The following is a 20,058-nucleotide window of genomic DNA, read 5'->3' as shown; positions in this document are numbered from 1 at the left end:
AGGCAAACTATCCTTTGAGATAGTAGATGTGAAGAGAAGTAAGGGATTCCTACTGTTCAACCACATTAAAAAATCGTCCAGAGACTCCCTATTACCCTTCCATATCAAAAGGACATCATCAATAAACCGCCTCCAGACCTTTATATGATTGGACCAAGGACCTCCATGGGAGTAAATGTACTGGTCCTCAAAGGCAGACATGTACAACCCTGCTAAGCTGGGAGCAAAGACACTTCCCATGGAGGTCCTGTGGGTCTGGAGGTAGTAGGTCACCTGAAATTCAAAAAATCTTTTTGTTAGAGCTATCTCTGCCAAATGTAGAATAAGTCTAGGCGTGCTGTTCTCCCAGTCCAAAGTATACAAGATGTCTTCATCCACCCTTAATGTTTCCATCTGAGGTATGTTAGTATATAAGGACTCCACGTCCAGACCTACAAAGAAATCCTCTGTGGGATCATATTCCACAGTATTCAATAGTTTTAAAACGTCTGTCGTATCTTTCATATACGCTGGTCTCGATTGTACAATAGGTTTGAAAAAGAAGTCGCAAAACTGTGACATTGGCTCCAAGAGTGACCCCATACCCAAAACAATCGGCCTCCTTGGTGGGGGCCTAGTTGGTTTGTGCACTTTCGGGAGAATATAAAAATATGGGGTCACCGGTTTGGATTGGCAGACAAATCTTTCCTCTTTCTCTGTAATCCAATCATTTATCAGTGGCTTCTTCCACCATTAATGTGATTTCCTTTTTGATGTCCTCAGTAGGATCCTGTCCTAATATCTTGTAATTTCTTCTATCAGCAAGGAGTCTCAGACATTCTGTTTCATAGGCAGTTCTGCTCAATACTACAGTTGCTCCACCCTTGTCTGCCTGTTTATTACAATCTCATTGTTATTCTTAAGCTCATCAAGGGCCCTTCTTTCTTTGGTTGATAAGTTCATAAAGGTAGCGGTCTTTTGCCTAGATAACAGTTCTACTTTGTGAATTACAGCTTGTTTGAAAGCCTCTACCTCGATTGGAAGTTGTCCTAATGCTGGTGTATATTTAGATTTAGGGCAGAAGTTTGTGTCCCCCTTCTCTAGTTCCTCTACATTATGGTCACCGAAAAACACCCTAAGTCGAATGTTCCTAAAGAAACCAGCTAGTTCTTGTCTGATCTTAAAAATGTCTGGTGTGTTGGTAGGTACGTATCCCAATCCCTTCTCCAGTATTACAACTTGAGTATCCGACAATGCTGTTTCTGACAGATTTATCACTAGGGATATCCTTCCCGGCTCGTCCCTGAGGTTGGTTCCTTCGCCATGCTCCTGGTCACTCTCTGTTCCAAATCCTCCCATTGCACCCCTGATGTACCCTTCTGCTTGCCCCTGCCTCTCCCTCGACCTCTCCCTAAAAAAGGAGGGTTTGGCATTTGGGGGAATTGTGTCATGGGGCCTCCCTGCATGCCTGGAAATTGGGGCGGATATAATGGGGGCCAACCAAAGTTATTGTTGGGATAATGAGGGTATGGTGTATTAAACTGAGGGTGGAGCCCTCGAAAGAATCCCGTCCCTCTCTCCCTTCTCCGGGGTCTCCTCTCATAGTCGCTGTCCTCACTGCTGGAAATTGTTCTATTCGAGGTTCTACTATCCCTGTGGTTGCCATTTTTACACAAGCCCCCAGATCTATTGTTGACGAAGGTTCTGGGATGAGGAAGAAAACATTGGAGTTAAAAATATTATCAGTTAGTAACCCAAACACTACCTCCTCATTTACTTTCTTTTCCCATTCCTACCACAGCTGTGTGGTCTCATTGTGATCCATATCCAAAGATTTTCGAATATGCTACACCACAAGACAAAAGTGCTACTTAACAAAATACTATTTAATAGCAACACTCCTTAAGCAATAAGAAAATGACAGGCTTCATATTCATTAAACTACTCCATTCAACAGAATATTTTAGATGAACTTAAAACATTTATTCAGTAATTTGAAGGAAATGTAGAAGGTGATATCCATGTTTCAGCAGAAAAGAAGCACATATCCACTCTGCCCATGGAGCAGAAATACAGGCTTGAATTGAACCTTGAAATGCATTTCCTGAGTTCTCGTATGCTTGTGAGATCACACTTTTTATCCATCAGCATAACTTGCCTTTAGAAGCCTTGCAACCCCTTCTTGCAGACCCAAAATGATTAAACCAACTATCACCTTTACTCAGTAGATCTCTTTAAGTAAGTCTTAACTGCCCTGAATGTGAATTCGAGCTAAGATAAGGGCAAAAGAATAACAAAATCATCTCTTGTTCCTTATGAAAGAGGAATTCATTTTGGGAATAAATCCCAGACCCAATCTTATCACAATTCCGTCTTTAAGCATTCTTAAATAGGAGGGTGACAAAGAAAATAGTCATGGTCACCAATTCTGTTTGCTGTTGTGACGGCCTTTATAAAAAAAACCTTTAATGGCAATTAACTTTTCTGACATGGCATCTAAAGAGTCAAAGGGAAGTCCTGCACAAATATCAGAATGAATAGTAAATGCCCAGAAATAACCCTCTCACCCTTGGCCTTAATAAGTCAAACCCCCTTAGATCAACTTGATGCATGGGACTCAACTGTAGACATAACACCCCAAGGAGCCATATCTGCTCTAATGGCTCTCCATTGTAACTTTAAGGTTGACACAGATTAATTTCAAAGCCTTCTTGTAAAAAATGTAAAATATTCTCAGGGTTGCTCTGGCGCCATCTATTAAAAGAAGCCCAGTGACAACTCTAAGAGTTATTTTTTGAGTCTCTCCTTGAAGCTTATATGTAAATAGAGACTGATAGGTGCAACCCTTGGCTTAAAAGCTCAAACCTCTCTGCTTACAAATTGATAGATTCAGGTGGTAGTAAGTGTCCAGATGCTGTCACAGAGCAAAGGGAACTAAAGGAAGAGTCAGTTTCCTTGGCAAAGCTATGAGACTGAGGGAAATAAGCCAAAGTATTTTAATTTAATATAGGGGAACATTTGTCACCTCTGCCTTCTCCATCTGAATCTTTATTAGGACTCGGAAAATGAGAGGAATTGAAAGGAAGGTGTAACACACACCTTTTGAACTTGGCAGCAAGAGGATATCTGTCCCAAATTCTAGAGGGTCCAGAAATAAATCATGAGAAAAGCTGAGGTAGAAGGGAATTGTGATGATCGCAAAAAAGACCCACTTCTGGGTTTTTGCTTCGGAAACATAACTCCTGAAATACTGGGTGGTTGAGTAAGAACCCCTGAAAGGATGAAAACACCCTACTCATATGATCCACTCTGATATTTGTCTACTCCTGAATATGAACATCTTTGAGAGGCAATAGAGTCTTATCCGTCTGTGAACAAATCTGGGGTGTCAGGAGATGTAACTGGAAATTTAAGCACACTTTTGTGTCTATTTTGTCTGTGCAGACTGCTACTAAGAATTTTCTGAACTGGCCTGCAAAGGATTAGAGAGACAAGCAAGCTGTCTTCATCTTCCTACAATTGTTCAAGTGAACCCTGGCCAGAAGCTCTGCACTGCAACTGATCCCAGAGTTGCCACCCAGCCGAAAAGTCTGGCATCTGTCATCAGAACATTTGGATCTGGGACAGAGCTCAAGTCCCAGTATCAAAGCTCAATGGTAGTAACCATCACTGAAATTAATACTGAAAGGGCTGTGAAAGTGAGATTAAGCTCAATTCTTCCGGTGGAGAGAGTGCAATAATTGATCATATGAGAGCCCACTTGTCCTAAGTGCATCAGTGCCCAAGGAATCACAAAATTGCTGCCCGGAAGAGAAAAGAGACATTAAAAATAGCTCTATATTGGCAAAAAGAAAAAGTGTGTGTTGGAAATTTGCCCTTTCTGCAGGATCACCAAAATATTATTTGCCTTTTTTACTGAACCCTATGTTTGGACCTATGTAGCACTTTGCCCCTGATAACCAGTGCTAAAATGCTTGTGCTCCTCCTGACACCATGGCAAAATTAGTGTACCCCTGATTGTCATATTTAACTTACCTATAAGTGCCTAGTGTATGGCACCATAGTGTACCCAAGGCCTATAAGTTAAATGTCACAATTGGACCACAGCACCCATTAAGACATCCACTACGGTGACAATGAAAACATGACTTAAGTCCTGCCATTAGTAGCCGGAATGTGAGGTTTTAACTGTAAATTCAACCTGTCAAAATAACTCCTGACATGACTAAATCTTACTTTTAAATATTTATAAGGCACCCCTAAGTAGGTCTTACTGCCCATAAGGTAGGGTACATGATATTTAAAAGCGGAACACACAAACGTTTAATGTTAAACAGGTACTTAAAGTGAAAATGCCCTTAAAGCTAGTTTCAGTGTGGCAGGTTTGGCTGTTCCATAGAAAAACACTGGGATGCAATATTAAATACTGAGCCACAATCTCGGGAATGGGACCAGCTAGAAAAATATATTAAAAAACTATTTATAATAGTTGTTAAAACCAATTCAGTAGTGAAGTCAGATTTGTTCTAAATATTTTGGAAAAGTAACTTTTAAAAAGTTCTCTTTGTCTTGCCTGAAGTCCCTGGAAGCTAAATCTGCATTTTATTAACCCACCTTGGCCAGCTGGTAATTAACATTTAAATAGACGTGAATGGCGTGTATACTTTCTCTAAGGAGCAAACAATAGGCTGACGTGAATGGGCAAAGATGACACCTCTGAACCTGACAAAATATGCATGCGGGACTGAGAGAATCCTTTTTGACAATAAAGTTTCCAGTCCTGCTTGAATGCCACATCCTTCTTACCAGGTCTGCTGAGGCTTTTCATATGACACTTGGGACACACATTCAAGAGGCCTTCCATGTCACTGGCAAATGTTAGCTGGCACTTAGGGAGGGCCCTTTTTTTATCTTCACAGCTAGTGAGGTCCAAACACAGTGGGTAGGCAAGCATTTGATGTTACAATGTCACAGCCTGTTTGACAGGTCTTCTAGGTTTACATATAACATTTGGGGCACACTTTATAGGAGGGATACAGAATGCCAAAACAGTTTCAGTGTAACCACTGTCTGGTTGATGAAAGCTCAGCTTTGTTATACCAGATGCCTGTTTCTGGGGTTGTTGTGGGTACCCGGACTGCATAAAATTAGATTTTTAATGTGAGATGTGAGGGAAAATCATGCAGTGCTTAATTTGTTACAAAATAAGTGCCAGGCCCACGTCAGGAGGCCACCTCAGCTTGCACCACCCATTGCCCCTGCAAGCACTGCCAATGACAGTACTTACACAACTACTAACCATCACACTGCTACAAGTGTGACAATTCAGAAGTTTTAAGAATGGCTTGTGCGGCAGGTGTTAGTTGTTTTCAATTTTCATTGAATTAATAAACAACTGTTGTTCAGTACATCTCTAAATTACACAAACACCGCTACCATGTGGCAGTAGTAATAGGTGCCGGTGTTGACAATGAAGTGTTGGTGCCGAGCATCCGAAACCATCGTCTCAAGTTAAGCACTAGCAATAGTTTAGAATATTACTCTCCTCACACCCACCCCCAGCACTTAGAGCCCACATTTAGTGTGGCCAAAGACTGTGGCCATCTTGAAAATGCCTAAAGTGGTTAGGGTTTGTCCCTGGACACTTTACCCTATTGGTTAGGGCACCATTCTGACCCACTATATAACAATTGTCTCTATCGCGTTCAAATTCATAGATTCAATGTCCAATCATGATTTAGAATTTACATGGAACATTACGGGAGTGGACGGGGGCTTAATAGGTGGCAACCTCACGCTTGTCCTTCTGATGAATGATGACTACGAAGGAGGTGTCCCCCTCATTCTTGCCATGATGCCCATAGTTGACTATGACATGGGTGAAATTGAATTAGCAGAGTGACTGGTAGGGTTACAGGTTTTACCCTTGTAGCATGGTTTGAATGTATACCATAGCTTGATTACTCTGAAGAAGACCCTAGACCATGTTAGGCTTGAAGAGTGGGCGATACATGTTGGTAATGTAATAATTTGAGGTCTGGTGATTCATTGTAAATCAGCAGCTGACCGACATCCTTCTAAGGTTTTTAAACATACCAGAGGTACTCACTAAATAAAGGAATCCCTTGAGTATACCTTTAGATATATTTTAAACCCTTTTTATTTCCCACAAAAAACAGGACTAAGCGCTTTGTCCTGACCATAGATTTATAAGAACTCCCAGGGGGAGGCTAGCTTCCTTTGGTTAAGTCCTCCGGGTGGCATTTTTCCTACTCCGGTGTGAAAGGTTGTCAAATGATGAAACATGCCTTCATAAGTTGAGGGTGTCCACCTCTCAAAAATCTGTTGATGATCCACACTCTAAAATAAGCTTCTAAAAAACACTCGGTCTGTGATGACCTAAAAACCCTCAAGTGATCTTGTTTGTGTTGTGCAGATTTTGGAGAATACACTTGAGGTTGAACCTCCTTTACTCTTCCCTTAGGGATTTATTGGAGACGTTACAGCCATACTCAGGGCAATTACCGAAGCATACATGTGAGACAACTAAAGAATTGGACTAGTGCATATACTATAAACGTACAGATAGATCACTACAGAAACTGATGTTTGACCTGGTACCTTCATTAACAGCTGGACTGCAATATACTGAATGGACTTGGAAAACAAATTGGCCCTGAAGAAGTCGGTTGTTGACAAAACAGGTGCTGGCTAGATCTGAGCGTTGGCACATTTAATAAGGAAGACTATGAATACAATCATGACTGGACAATTAATTTATTAATTTGAGTGCTCAATGGAGAATTGTTGTATTATGGAATTTCACATTGTATGTGTAATTTGGTGGCCACTTGTACCGTCTTGAAGCACCTGAGACTGTTGGAACTAGCATAAATTTGCCTGACTTAAATAATAAGGAAAGTGTGCGCCTGCTCATTCCTATCCTCCCTTTTATTGAACATTCTCACACACTAGCTCACACCAGGCATAAATGTGGCATCTCCATGCACCAACTTCAGAACACTCTTGGATGTGTTGAAAGTCTAAAGGGGACTAAACCTGCTGTCTGTAACCTCTCTTTTGTACCCAGGACAACAAAGTGGACGTCCAGGGTTATAAGACTGACCTCTGGGTACAGGGATAAACCAAGCTTCAGAGGCATTTCTTGGAATGGCCAAATAGGCCTTGGTGGTAAACTCTGCTCCACTTACGGAGTTTATCCCACTCCGTGCTCCACATAGAGCATGGGGTTCTGAAAAACTCTGCATAGCGGCGCAGAGCTTTTTCTCTCTCGCCGCTCACCAACGTTAAGTTAGCAAGTGCGAGTGAGGAAATTCCACTGCTAGACCTCCTCCTGGTACAATTTCTCAACATGGGAGGACTCGGCGGGTCACTTCCACTCCCTTTGCGAAACCTGCTGCTTGCGTTGAGGAAGCTGCTGCTCGAGTAGAACATCTACTCGAGCAGCAGAAAAAAGCTGCTTCCTCTTGTGCTGCACGTGGGTCTGTTCATGCCGATTTTACAGTGTGGCCAAACATCTGGTACTAAAAATGAGCACAAGCAGCATGACTTACCTCACTCCACCGCTTGTGGAACTCCGCAGAGCTCTGTGGAGTTTTTTTTAAACTTCATGGAACTATGCAAATTCCACTCAGTCTTACCACCCAGCTGTTCCTTGGTAACAGACCAAGATTGGATTTGCCTGCCAAGTTGTCTAAGTGCCTCCCCTGAGATCCTGGGAAGCTTTAGTAGTTTACTCCTATGTTGATTTGGGACTCAAAGGACTGAAGTCAGAAGGAAAAACCTTTGACATGGTTAGGGTATCTGACCTGCGCTCCATTGTGGTTAGCATCAAATAGCGCATAGGTCCTGTTCTACCCCAACCATTTTGGTGTCATTTTGATTATTACATTTTACTCTATGTTTCTCATTCTTTTGGAATTTTGATTGTTTTGCATTTGGGCGGAGCTCACAGAGTTTCACTTCACGGAATTTCATGGAGTTATATAAAACCTCCGCTTGATACCGCAGAGTTCCACCAAAGGACGCAAAATATGCATGTTGCGCTGCTAGCACGGCAATTTAGTGCCAGTAGCACGAGCAGCTCTGTGGTACTTTAAAATTTGGGACCGCGTAGGAGGCAGGGCCCTACCCCTGTCTATTCCGGTATTAGCGAACCGCGAATGGTCAATGCGGTATGTACAAGTGCTTTGCATAACATTTCATCGATAAATGCACTATGTATACGATGTTACACATTGACTTCGTGGGTTCCATCTTGGAGCGGTGGCCATCTTATGGTTGCCTTCACATAGGCTACACATTACGAACAAGTACGGGCCTTTAGAACACATGTGCCTTCCTTTGACTTCTCTGTGACCTGTGCGACTTGGCTCCACCGCCCCAGGTCAGTCCGGTCCCACGAGCTCCCCGTCCTACGGCCACCTGTGATTAGCATCAGGGTTTGACACACCATAAAGCCTCTTCATGAACACAAGCCTCCGGCTAATCTCTTTCACACCTGACTCTTCCTGCTTTATGGCTTGTTTTACAAACAGGAGATGCCCGTGTTTATTGGGGCCTGTTGATATCTGATGTGGGATCTGAGCCTCGCTGGGTAAATAATTGTGGGCTGGCTTAACTGGAATGTGGGATGGTCATCATGACTCTGCCTTTTCGTTTGTAATGAATACATGTGAATGACCATATCGTAAAACGAGGAATGTGTGCCTGAAGCATGATATTTTGTATTTAAGGAGAAGACCGTTTCTGTAATTTTAAGCAGTCTCCTGAGAACATACATTGTGTTGTACTTCTCGGACACCTGTAATTGGTCTGCAGCCAATAAACAAGATCTTTGACTTCACCTAGAAGACTCTGTGTTTCTGTGGGTCTGAAACAGGAAGAACTCGAAGTCTTAGGGTGTGTTCCCCTGCACCGCTGGGTTCTAAAAACCCAGTACTTCAGTTTGCGCCCAACTCGGGGCGATTTCAGCGGTACCGGTCCAAGCCAGAGGTTCGTGAGGAGCTTCGTGTGGAAATTCCAGAGGAAGGCCGCCACTTCATCGACCCCTGCATGTCGACGTGGTCCGCAAGTCTTTTCTGCGAGGTTCTCCGCGTCCCGACGGCAACGAAGGACTGCTGCCCTGATTAATCGCCCTGGTTTGGACCCTTGACGATTTGGTAGAGCGAAACAATCGAGAGAGTCTTCTGGTGACGCCATCGATCATCGATATTCAGTTAAGTATAAGTAGAGCGTCTCCCAGTTTGTTTGGTATCCTTCGGGAATTTGGTATCCTTCGGGATCGCTTTGATTTGGAACTTGCAAGTGCCAAAGCCAGAGGACTCGTGTATTCACAAGACTATCGTATTCGGTAATCCTTTGAAGTTTGAAACTAGACTAGTGAGCGAAGATGCCTGGTTCTAGTGTATTTGGAAGATTGTTTTGTTTGGGTTGTAGAAGGGATTCCCAATTAGAGGATTCATGTCCGGTTCCTCCAATTGGAACTCCAACTTATGAGCTTTATGTCAAACATGGCGTGGGCCCCATTGCATATAATGAAGTATGGATCCGATACACCAGAAAGGACGGTGTTTTAAAATGACCCAAAATGGTAGTTTCGATACAGATATCTTAGATAATTTGGAAGTTAAATTGTTTAAAAAGAAAGCCCGGCCGGCGATATTTGATTCTTTCCGCCTATGGCGAAAGGAAGCCAAACAGAAGGAAATTAAGCTAGCGAAAAGGAATAAGAGAGAAAGAGGTATATCAATGATGCAAGCAGCTGTGCAATTTAAAGATAATGAGGAGGAACAAATGAATGAACAGTTACATAGACAGCGCAAACTAGGGATCGATAAATGTTACCCAGTTTTGTCACCCCTTGTACAAGATGAGACAAAAGAGAAAGAAAAGGATTCCCTAATGTCCCATTTGCTAAGTTCACCACCCCCGTATGCGCAAAATGCCACAGCGCCTCCACAGCTCGTGAATGTGCAGCCTCCAGTTAATGTGCCGCAAGCCTTCCCACAGCCACCAGCTCCTCCTCAGCTGGCTCCTATCCCTACAGTACAGCCCTCTCAAGGGCCGCCAGTTTTGTTACCTGTTGCCCCCGCGCTTCCTGCGACTTTGCCTAGCACATCAGCTGCCTCCCCTGGCGCTTTTTCTTACACTACCCAGGTACCTGTATCTGCATCCTCTTTTCTTCCCTCTGTCTTTCCCCCCGTTTTCGCCTCAACTTCTCCTTCAGCACGACAACGTCTAGCTAATGTAGTTACTAGTTTAATGTCGCCTCTCTTTGGGTCATCTAGTGTGACCCCTGGTTTACAACGTAAGCAATTGCGCAGTCAGCTGCCTGGTCCTGAAGAGAAGGAGGTGTTAGATGATCTGGCGCGTAGGTGGATTGGTTTCCCTTCACTCTATGAGGTGGAATCAGTTGTTAACATTTTTCACCAATGGGATGCCCCGAAACAGAGGTATGTGTTTGACAAAATGTGTGAATTCCTCTGTGAGGAATTGGAGGATCATGGTTCAAACACAATCCCGCAGGAATTGTGTCAAGTGCGATTTGATTTTGAAACAGGTACAATTGTGGGTCCCGCTGTAGATAAAGCAGTTGCGACTTTACTGTCCTTCAGAAATGGCGATTGTCAGCAATCATTGTTCGAACAGGAATTCCCTGTGGGGAAAAAGGTAAAAGCGCACCAATATCCGATGCGTGAGGTTCCCCCAGTTTGGAGACCTGCTGATCCAAATGCTGCTCCACCTGTCTTAGCACATTTTCAGCGTGTTTGGGTACATGTCCCATGGAAGCGTTCTGAGGTGTTAGCGCTTAAGCAGACATTGCCTGACCCCCGTAAAAACCCTGCAGGATATTATAAGGAGTTATTACAAACTGCAGACTCATGTGTCATGAATCTGGCTGACATAGATATGTTGTTCGGGAATGTGGTTCCACAGCTTTTATGGGGATCCATCCGTAATACGGATCATGCTGCAGAACTAGGGGGCACATGGGCTAATATCATTGCTGTAGACACTAGACAAGTTGGTGGTGCCAAGCCTGACCCTTTGGTAGCAGAACTCCCTGGTAGAATTATTACATACATGAAAACTTTAATGCCCGCGATGCGCGTGAATTGGGATAAACTATCTGCATGCAAGCAGAAGAAAGATGAGACGGTGTCCGATTTCTTTACAAGGTTTGAAGAAACGTTTATCGACCACAGTGGTCAAGACATGAGTACTGAAGGTGGCCAACGGTTATTTGTTGATAAATTTGTGCAGAATCTACTTCCCAAGTTGTGTAAGAAATTAAAAGATTCAGAAAGTTCTTGGGCTGTTTCCTCTTCAGCGCAAATACTGGCTACTGCACAGTATTACGAAAATAGAGATAAAGACGAGAAGGATAGAACAGACAAGAAAACGAAAGAACTGAAAACGAAGGTCCTTTTACAGCAGGCTTATCCGCCACGTGGAGGACAGAATAATTATAGGCAAACCCAAGGTATCTATCAGCAACCCCAAAAGTTTCAGAATAACCAGCAAATGAATAGGTATTATCAACCACGTATTCCTATAGGTCCCAATCAATGTTCATATTGCAGAGAGGAAGGTCATTTCAAATATAGTTGTCCTAAATTAATGCAGCGTACCAGTAATGCGTATGGCGCGACAGGTAGAGGTGGTCAGCAAGCTCCTAGAGGCAGAGGGCGTGGAAATGCTCCCCAGAACGCGCGTCCTCTTCTGCCTCAAAATACGATAAATAGCTTTGATCAGCAAGCCAATGCAACTGGTAATACAGCTCAGTACTATAATAATGACTATTATGCAGAAGACGACAATGTGGAAGGTAATGATTACTAGGACAGCCATAGACAGAGAGAGGGAGTTGTTTCAGTGCCAGTGGACCAGAGTGGACCGTATGTTAAGGTGACGACAGCGGGTGTAACAGAGCCCTTTCTGCTGGATTCTGGTGCTGCAAAGAGTTCAATTATGCATTCAAAACTCCCTGGCACGCCCTTGTCTGGCGAAATGAATGTTTCAGTAGGTTTTTCTGGCGCCCCAGTTAGGAACCCGATTTCTAGTCCTATGCCCCTTTCTGTTGGACCTTGTGAGATAAAAGCACCCCTCATCCTAACGACAGGTTGTGGTGGAAATCTGCTAGGATTAGATTTGTTAAAAAGATTGCATGCAACGCTATATTGTTCTCCTTCAGGAGTACAAGTTACATTAGGTAAGGAAGTGATTTCCCCAATGTATTTGTCTAAGAAGACATTGCCGCCTGAATTGTCATCCCTTCCGGATGTCCTTTGGGCTACTGGTCCCAATGATGTAGGTCTCTTGGAAATACCACCATACGTGGTCACTTTAAAAGCCAATGTCAGATTGCCACGCATTCCCCAGTACAAGATCTCCAATGAAGGTCAGAGAGCGTTGTTAGCAATTGTCAGCGATTTGATTAAAAAGGGTGTAATTGAAGAAACAAGAGGCAACATTTACAATAGTCCGGTTTTACCTGTCTTAAAACGAACGGACCCTTCACAGCCACCTGTTTACAGATTTGTGATTGATCTTAGAGAGGTTAATAAGATTGTTGTGTCACAGTTTCCAGTTGTCCCTGATATAACTGCCTTGTTAACTATGATTCCAGCCTCCGCTGCATGGTTCTCAGTGATCGATTTAAAGAATGCTTTCTTTAGCATCCCAATTGCAGAGGAGAGTAGGGACATTTTTGGCTTCAGTTTAGGAGGTCGAAGCTTCCGTTTTAAACGCGCTCCACAGGGCTACTGTGAAAGTCCATCAATATACAGTCAGGCTTTAAAAGCGCACTTGTTTTACCTAGTGGCGCTATCCTTATTCAGTACGTTGACGATTTACTAATCGCCGCGGATACTGAAAAGATTTGCAAAGAAGCTACATTGTCATTGTTGCGTCATTTGTCTGCCTTTCATCACAAAGTGTCTCTCTCAAAAATGCAATATTGTCGACAAGAAGTGACCTACTTAGGTCATCTCTTATCGAAGGAGGGAAGGAAACTGACCCCAGAAAGAATTCAAGCCAATGCACAATTAAGTGTGCCAAGAACACAGAGATAAGTGCGTGCTTTCTTGGGCATTACTTCATACTGTAGGCATTGGATACCAAATTTTTCTTTGCTGGCAAAACCTTTGTTAGCATTAACATGTAAAGAAACACCGAATCCTGTCCCATGGTCTGAAGAGTGTCAGAAAAGTTTTTGGGAATTGTGTGATGCATTATGTTCAGCTCCTGTGTTGGGTACCCCTGACTACAGCAAGCCTTTTACATTGTATGTTCATGAAAAAGATGGTTGCGCATTATCAGTGTTAACACAGCCTTTTGGCGACAGACCGCGTCCATGCGCATATTTTTCGTCAACCTTGGACCCGGTAGCGAGGGCATTGCCAAGTTGTCTGAGAGATACAGCCGCAGCAGCTATGTCTATTCGACAGTCTGCTGGACTAGTGATGGATAATACATTGATTGTAATGGTTCCACATGCTGTGGGCACATTGTTAAACAGGACCAAGACACAGCACTTAACTAGTGCTCGATTGTCAGGATATGAATTGACACTGTTGGCAAACCATATACACATAAAGAGATGCAACACGTTGAATCCAGCTACATTATTGCTGATTCCAGCAGACATAGATGAGATTGAGCAACATGATTGTCTGTTCAGAACAGAAGAAGAGACAAAAGGAAGAATAGATCTTAAAGATACTCCCCTGACTGAGTGTGATGGTACCTTATGGGTGGATGGTTCGTGCTTCAAGCTTCCGAATAGTGATACGACTGCTGCATATGCTATCACGACTTTGCACACGATCGTTGAAACTGCACGTGTGCCACATAATTCGCCTCAAGCAGCAGAATTAATCGCCCTTACAAGAGCATGCGTGTTGTCTGAAGGAATGAAAGTGAACATATATACTGACAGCCAGTACGCCTTTGGTGTGGCTCATAGTTTTGGGCGAGAGTGGAAAGAACGTGGGTTCCTGACTTCGCATGGAGCTAAAATTCAGAATGGCAAGTTGGTGAATGATCTCCTTGAGTCACTGACCCTACCGTTACAAGTTGCGATTATGAAATGCAGTGCGCACAAGAAAGTCACTGATGATGTTGGTCGTGGTAATGCATTTGCTGACGAAATCGCGAAAGAAACAGCAAAAGATGTGAAGACTCGAATGTATGTTGCAGGCCCTGCAAGATGGGTTGGTGATGTTGGAATGTGTGAAGACACGATAGAGAGTGTGAAGTCCCTTCAAGCTGAAGCCACAGAGAAAGAGTTGAGCAAGTGGAGAGAAAGTGCGGGTAAATTGGATGAGAATGGTTGTTGGATTGATTTGTCAGAACATCGGCGATGGTTGCTACCTGATGCATATGTGCTTCCAGTGGTTACTATGGCACATGGAATGGCACATATCAGTGTGAAAGGAATCTGTAAGTTGTTGGCTCCAGTATGGCAGAACGCTGGAATTCCCAAGTGTGCAGAGAATGTGGTCAAGAATTGTATGGTATGTTTGAAATACAACCCTGGTAGGGGAACCCCAACTCCAGCTGGTCATTTTGCGCCTCCATCATATCCATTTGAGGTTTTGCAGCTAGATTTTATCCACATGGAAAGATGCAACAACTTGAAATATGTACTGGTTGTTGTTTGCGCTTTTTCAAAATGGATAGAAGCATATCCCCTAAAAGACAACATTGCTTTATCCACAGCCAAAGCCCTTGTGAAAGAATTTTTCCCTAGGTTTGGAATGCCAAGAATGGTGTGGAGTGATAATGGGAGTGAATTTGTGGGTCGAGTGATGAAGAATGTGTGTGAGGGGTTAGGGATAAAGCAAAAATTTCACGCTGCAAATCACCCCCAATCAGCTGGATTAGTAGAGTGCTACAACGGCACTCTAAAGCTCAAGCTGGCCAAAATCCAGGCGAGCTCCGGTCTTAAATGGCCTGACGCTCTGCCTTTAGCACTCCTATCCACCAGAATGACCGTGCACTCACGAGTGGGACTTAGCCCATATGAGATCATTTTTGGCCGCCCGGCCAATATATGGGGTGTGCCAAGACCGACAAAATTCAGCGAAATCGAACATCCAGTACTGCTTGACTATCTGTACGAATTGACGGCTAAATTGCGTGTTTTACACCAACAGGTGCATGATACTCTCCCCCAGGCCTCTGAAGCTCCAGGACACCATATCGACCCTGGCACGTGGGTTCTCGTGAAGAACTTTCAGCGAAAGAACAACGATGAGCCCCGTTGGATTGGCCCTCACCTCGTACTTCTATCGACAAGATCAGCGGTTCGAGTTAAAGGGAAAAAGAATTGGATTCACGGCGCCCACTGCAAACGGATCCCTTTGCCCCTATCATATGACCGGTGGGTCCAGGAGGGTATCGCTGATTCCGAAACAGACACTGTACCTCGTTTTGTACCATTTAGTGATGCACGCGTAAGAGGCACAACTTCAGAACAAGAAAGTGACGGTATTTTGCAAGAAGCTGTGCCACCGTCAATTCGATTGGACACCACAGAGACTGAACTCTTGTTTCAAGATCAGACAGTACCCGGCAGAAACAGATACAACTTGAGACCAAGGCCTATGGACAAATAAAGATTATTTTCCCTTACTATTTTTTTGATATTATAGCTCTCCCATCTGAAGGACTTTCTTGATTTTTGTTTTTCGAACCACCATCCGGGTTCAACAGCAGGGTCGCGGTGCCAAGACTTTGGGGTACAGGCCGAAGACATTAGGTCAACGGTTCTGGTTGGTCTAGGGCGTTCCCTGGACGGACAGGCGTACTCCTTAGCAGAAGATACTCACCCGCCGCGAGCGGCACGATTAGAGGATGGAGTTTTTCAAGATGGAGAGACCCGCTGAGGAAATGAACTTTAAAACGAAAATATGTAAGATAATGAAGAGCAAACTATTTGTATTTTTATGTCTGTTTATACTATGTAGTATGATGGTGTTTACTGTAGGATTCGTATTCTTCTCCTCTCAAGAGCCCTTTGCACCCACTGAACAGCCTATACCTCCTCCTACTGTCTCCTTGCACTCTTTCCACCCTCTGCCTGAACACGAACAAGCTAGACGGTCTGAGTTCGTAAACAACTCGTTTATTCAGCTCCTGCACCAGCACCAACTAGTCATGAATACAACCAATTGCTGGGTGTGTGGTTTAATGCCACATACCATTAACAAAGGTATTCCTTATCTAGTGCTGCCGTTTAGCTATAATGGATCATCATGGGCATTCCAGACCATGTTTCTTTTTGCATTAGATGCCTACTCCCCGCGACAACCGCGTTCCATCAGACCTAGCACCAATAATAAAGCTTTAATGAAAGGAGTTGCCGATATGATCAGAGATATCGACGCATACTCATCTATTCCCAAGGATGAATTGCGAGCTTATGTAGGGTGGAACGCGACGGGGTATAGTATTAGTCTGGGTGAAAGGCAGCGAAAAATCTCATCCCCAATTTGGGTCGTACCCCACATAGGTCGGTTCTGTTTACAAGGTAATGGTCAGAATCCAAGAGCTCAACTGGGGAAAAGTGACTGTACTGAAACGTACACTTTTCCATCACAGTTTTCCCCTGCGTTTTTGGCTGCCAAGGGTACATATTTTGTCTGCAATGACCGAGCATATACATGGTTGCCCCCTGATTTCTCGGGCACATGTTATATTGCAAACTTGCTACCGCCAACATTTACTGCTGCCTCTGATTATCACAAGACCAGAGTTGTGAGAGGAGTGATTAGTAAGGAGGATACTGCCGGTCAGGAAGCGGGAGACTTCTTTTTGGGTTTCCTGCCGTTTTGGGGACCGATGGTCAATAGTAGGAACCTGAGACAACTGACTCGTGTGGTTGAATCCACTGTTAATGTTACGGCTGGTGCCCTTGGTAATTTGACAGCTGAGCTCCAAGCGGATCGCCTCATGACTTTGCAGAACCGTATGGTTCTAGACGTCATACTTGCAGACCGCGGTGGGATATGTAAGGTTATCCAATCTAGCTGTTGTATTTTCATACCAGATAACGCTCCAACAGTTTATCAGGCCATCTCCAAACTGCATAAAATATCTGAATCCATACACGTGGATAAAGGAGATTGGTCACTGATCGGGTGGTTCTGGGAACTGATATCTGCCTGGGGTTGGAAGATTCTGATGGTCATTGGAATGATCTTAGCCATTCTTTTCCTGTTCTGTCTGTGTATACAGTGTGCTCCTGCGATATGTGGCCTCTGTGCTACATTATGTGTAAGGAAACCTGTATCGAGGGACGAGCTAAGTAATAAGATGATGCTACAGCAACATCTCCATGACTTCATGAATATAGACCTGGACTCGGATTGATATGAGTATAGGTATTGCCTATGTAAGGGCAAAAGGAGGGTCTGTGGTACTTTAAAATTTGGGACCGCGTAGGAGGCAGGGCCCTACCCCTGTCTATTCCGGTATTAGCGAACCGCGAATGGTCAATGCAGTATGTACAAGTGCTTTGCATAACATTTCATCGATAAATGCACTATGTATACGATGTTACACATTGACTTCGTGGGTTCCATCTTGGAGCTGTGGCCATCTTATGGTTGCCCTCACATAGGCTACACATTACGAACAAGTACGGGCCTTTAGAACACATGTGCCTTCCTTTGACTTCTCTGTGACCTGTGCGACTTGGCTCCACCGCCCCAGGTCAGTCCGGTCCCACGAGCTCCCCGTCCTACGGCCACCTGTGATTAGCATCAGGGTTTGACACACCATAAAGCCTCTTCATGAACACAAGCCTCCGGCTAATCTCTTTCACACCTGACTCTTCCTGCTTTATGGCTTGTTTTACAAACAGGAGATGCCCGTGTTTATTGGGGCCTGCTGATATCTGATGTGGGATCTGAGCCTCGCTGGGTAAATAATTGTGGGCTGGCTTAACTGGAATGTGGGATGGTCATCATGACTCTGCCTTTTCGTTTGTAATGAATACATGTGAATGACCATATCGTAAAACGAGGAATGTGTGCCTGAAGCATGATATTTTGTATTTAAGGAGAAGCCCGTTTCTGTAGTTTTAAGCAGTCTCCTGAGAACATACATTGTGTTGTACTTCTCGGACACCTGTAATTGGTCTGCAGCCAATAAACAAGATCTTTGACTTCACCTAGAAGACTCTGTGTTTCTGTGGGTCTGAAACAGGAAGAACTCGAAGTCTTAGGGTGTGTTCCCCTGCACGGCTGGGTTCTAAAAACCCAGTACTCCAGCTCTAAAAAATCAGCACAAACAGCACCATGCTTGCGCAAGAGTGCACAGTTGTTCAAGTTGATTTTTCTGCAACTCGAGTAGCAAATCTACTAAAATGACAGCAAATGGACTTGAGAGGGAACCATCCGGCAATGACCTCTCGCGACTGCCCATGTTAGAAAATCGCGCTAAGGGATGCCAAATCTCGCTTTCGCTCACCAGCTTGCATTTTTGGAGCCTCGTGGGGAAATAATTCCGAAACATGGGGATTGCCTGAATTTGGCCAGATCTCCGCGTAGCAGGCGTAATGCGGAGTCACCAAATTCCATCAATTTTATAGACGAAATGAAACATTTCGCCCAACTCTATTGTTTATTACTGTTTTAATACTTCAAAAATGCTTTACATATTACCTCTAAGTTAATCATGTCTGCTTTCTGTCATAGCTACCAGAGGGTGGAGCTCATGTCTATTTACTGAGTTTAGTGTTTCACCCTGACAAGGATGCTCATCATCCATGTCATCCACTTCCTCAGTGTTATGTGACAATACACATGTGGCAGTGACTTTGCAACATTTAGCACTTCTCACCCAGATGTTTGTAGACACCTGAATCTTGATGTTAGGATGATGAAGATAAACTCGAATTAACGTATTGCACTGAAAACAGCCATGTTGAATCATTGCTTCCTGCAAGTAGTAGGTTTTGGGGAAGGTGTGAGGATCTACCCACATAGGCAATATATGCTGTCAACTATTCAGGAAAACATGGTTTGCAAAGAGTGTCCAATATTTTCCAGGCTACCTTTGACACCATCTTGCATATTTCTTACCAATGAGCCTTCTTTTATTATGTACTGCCTATGTATCTTGCCACAAAAATTGCAATCAATATACTTAGAGTCACAAAGTGAGTGTTGGACTTTCCTTTTATGATATATCTACTGTTTAGCAGCTGGTGGGCAAAGACAGCCTATGAGTTTCATCAGTGCATGAACACCATTCCAGAATTGGAAAATATTATAAAACCTTCTTTCAAAGGAGCGTCAAGGGAAAGGGATGTTGGCAAATGTAAGACTGAGAAATTGGTTGAATTAATGTTAAGTTTCTGATATGCAACCTGGCATGACTGCTATAGACTGATAATACCCGGAAGAAAACAAAAGTGCATTACTGATTCATAGCTACCACCAGTGGATGTTATTGGACATAACTCAAGCATTAGGTCTTGTATTATCTTCCAAGTGAATTTCTGCCTCTCTGTCCAGCACTGTGACACTTAGGTGGTAAATTCTGCCACTCCTTCTCTCCATTCTTCTCTTGTTGTCTGCAGCCAGTATTTTCCTGCTCATCACCATGTAGAGCATAGCCATTGTTTGTGCGTGGGGTGGGATGGTGTGTGTTGCATTCTGGATGCATTTTACGCGTCACCTTCAGACGGCTCTTGATGTCTGTTAGCAACAGATCTGTAGTATCCATTAGAGACGATGGGCTGTGGTTCGCCACCAGGTCAGGTTGCGATGGCAGCTCATGATTCAATGGCTTTCCTCTCTATTCTTACGTTTGTCACACCCAATGAGCATTTTGGGCTCACTGGATGAGTTTATCCTTCAAATCCTGATCTTGAATCGCTGTGCATTTGTGACTATATTCCCTCCCTCCCTATCTCCCTTTCTCTCTCTTTCCTTTTTCTCCATGCTCTTTTTTCCTATTCTCCCCCAGTCTCTTTATTTTTTTTAAAGCTGGCTCCCCCCCATGCTTGCTTTTGCCCATTGCTCTGTCTGCCGCCTGCAGCTG

The 20,058-nt window shown here is 43.8% G+C and overlaps 1 protein-coding gene across 5 annotated transcripts in view; it reads left to right on the top strand.

The window, feature by feature from the left end:
- EXOC3L4 (exocyst complex component 3 like 4) overlaps positions 1-20,058 on the top strand; it is a 486,275-nt gene that overhangs the window by 151,778 nt on the left and 314,439 nt on the right. The gene's annotated exons all lie outside the window — the stretch shown is intronic.

This window comes from Triturus cristatus, chromosome 9 (assembly GCF_964204655.1).
Source record: "Triturus cristatus chromosome 9, aTriCri1.1, whole genome shotgun sequence".
NCBI classification, from domain to species: Eukaryota; Metazoa; Chordata; class Amphibia; order Caudata; family Salamandridae; genus Triturus; species Triturus cristatus.
The sequence above is the reverse complement of the archived record's forward strand: the minus strand, read 5'-3'. Positions and strand labels throughout refer to the sequence as shown.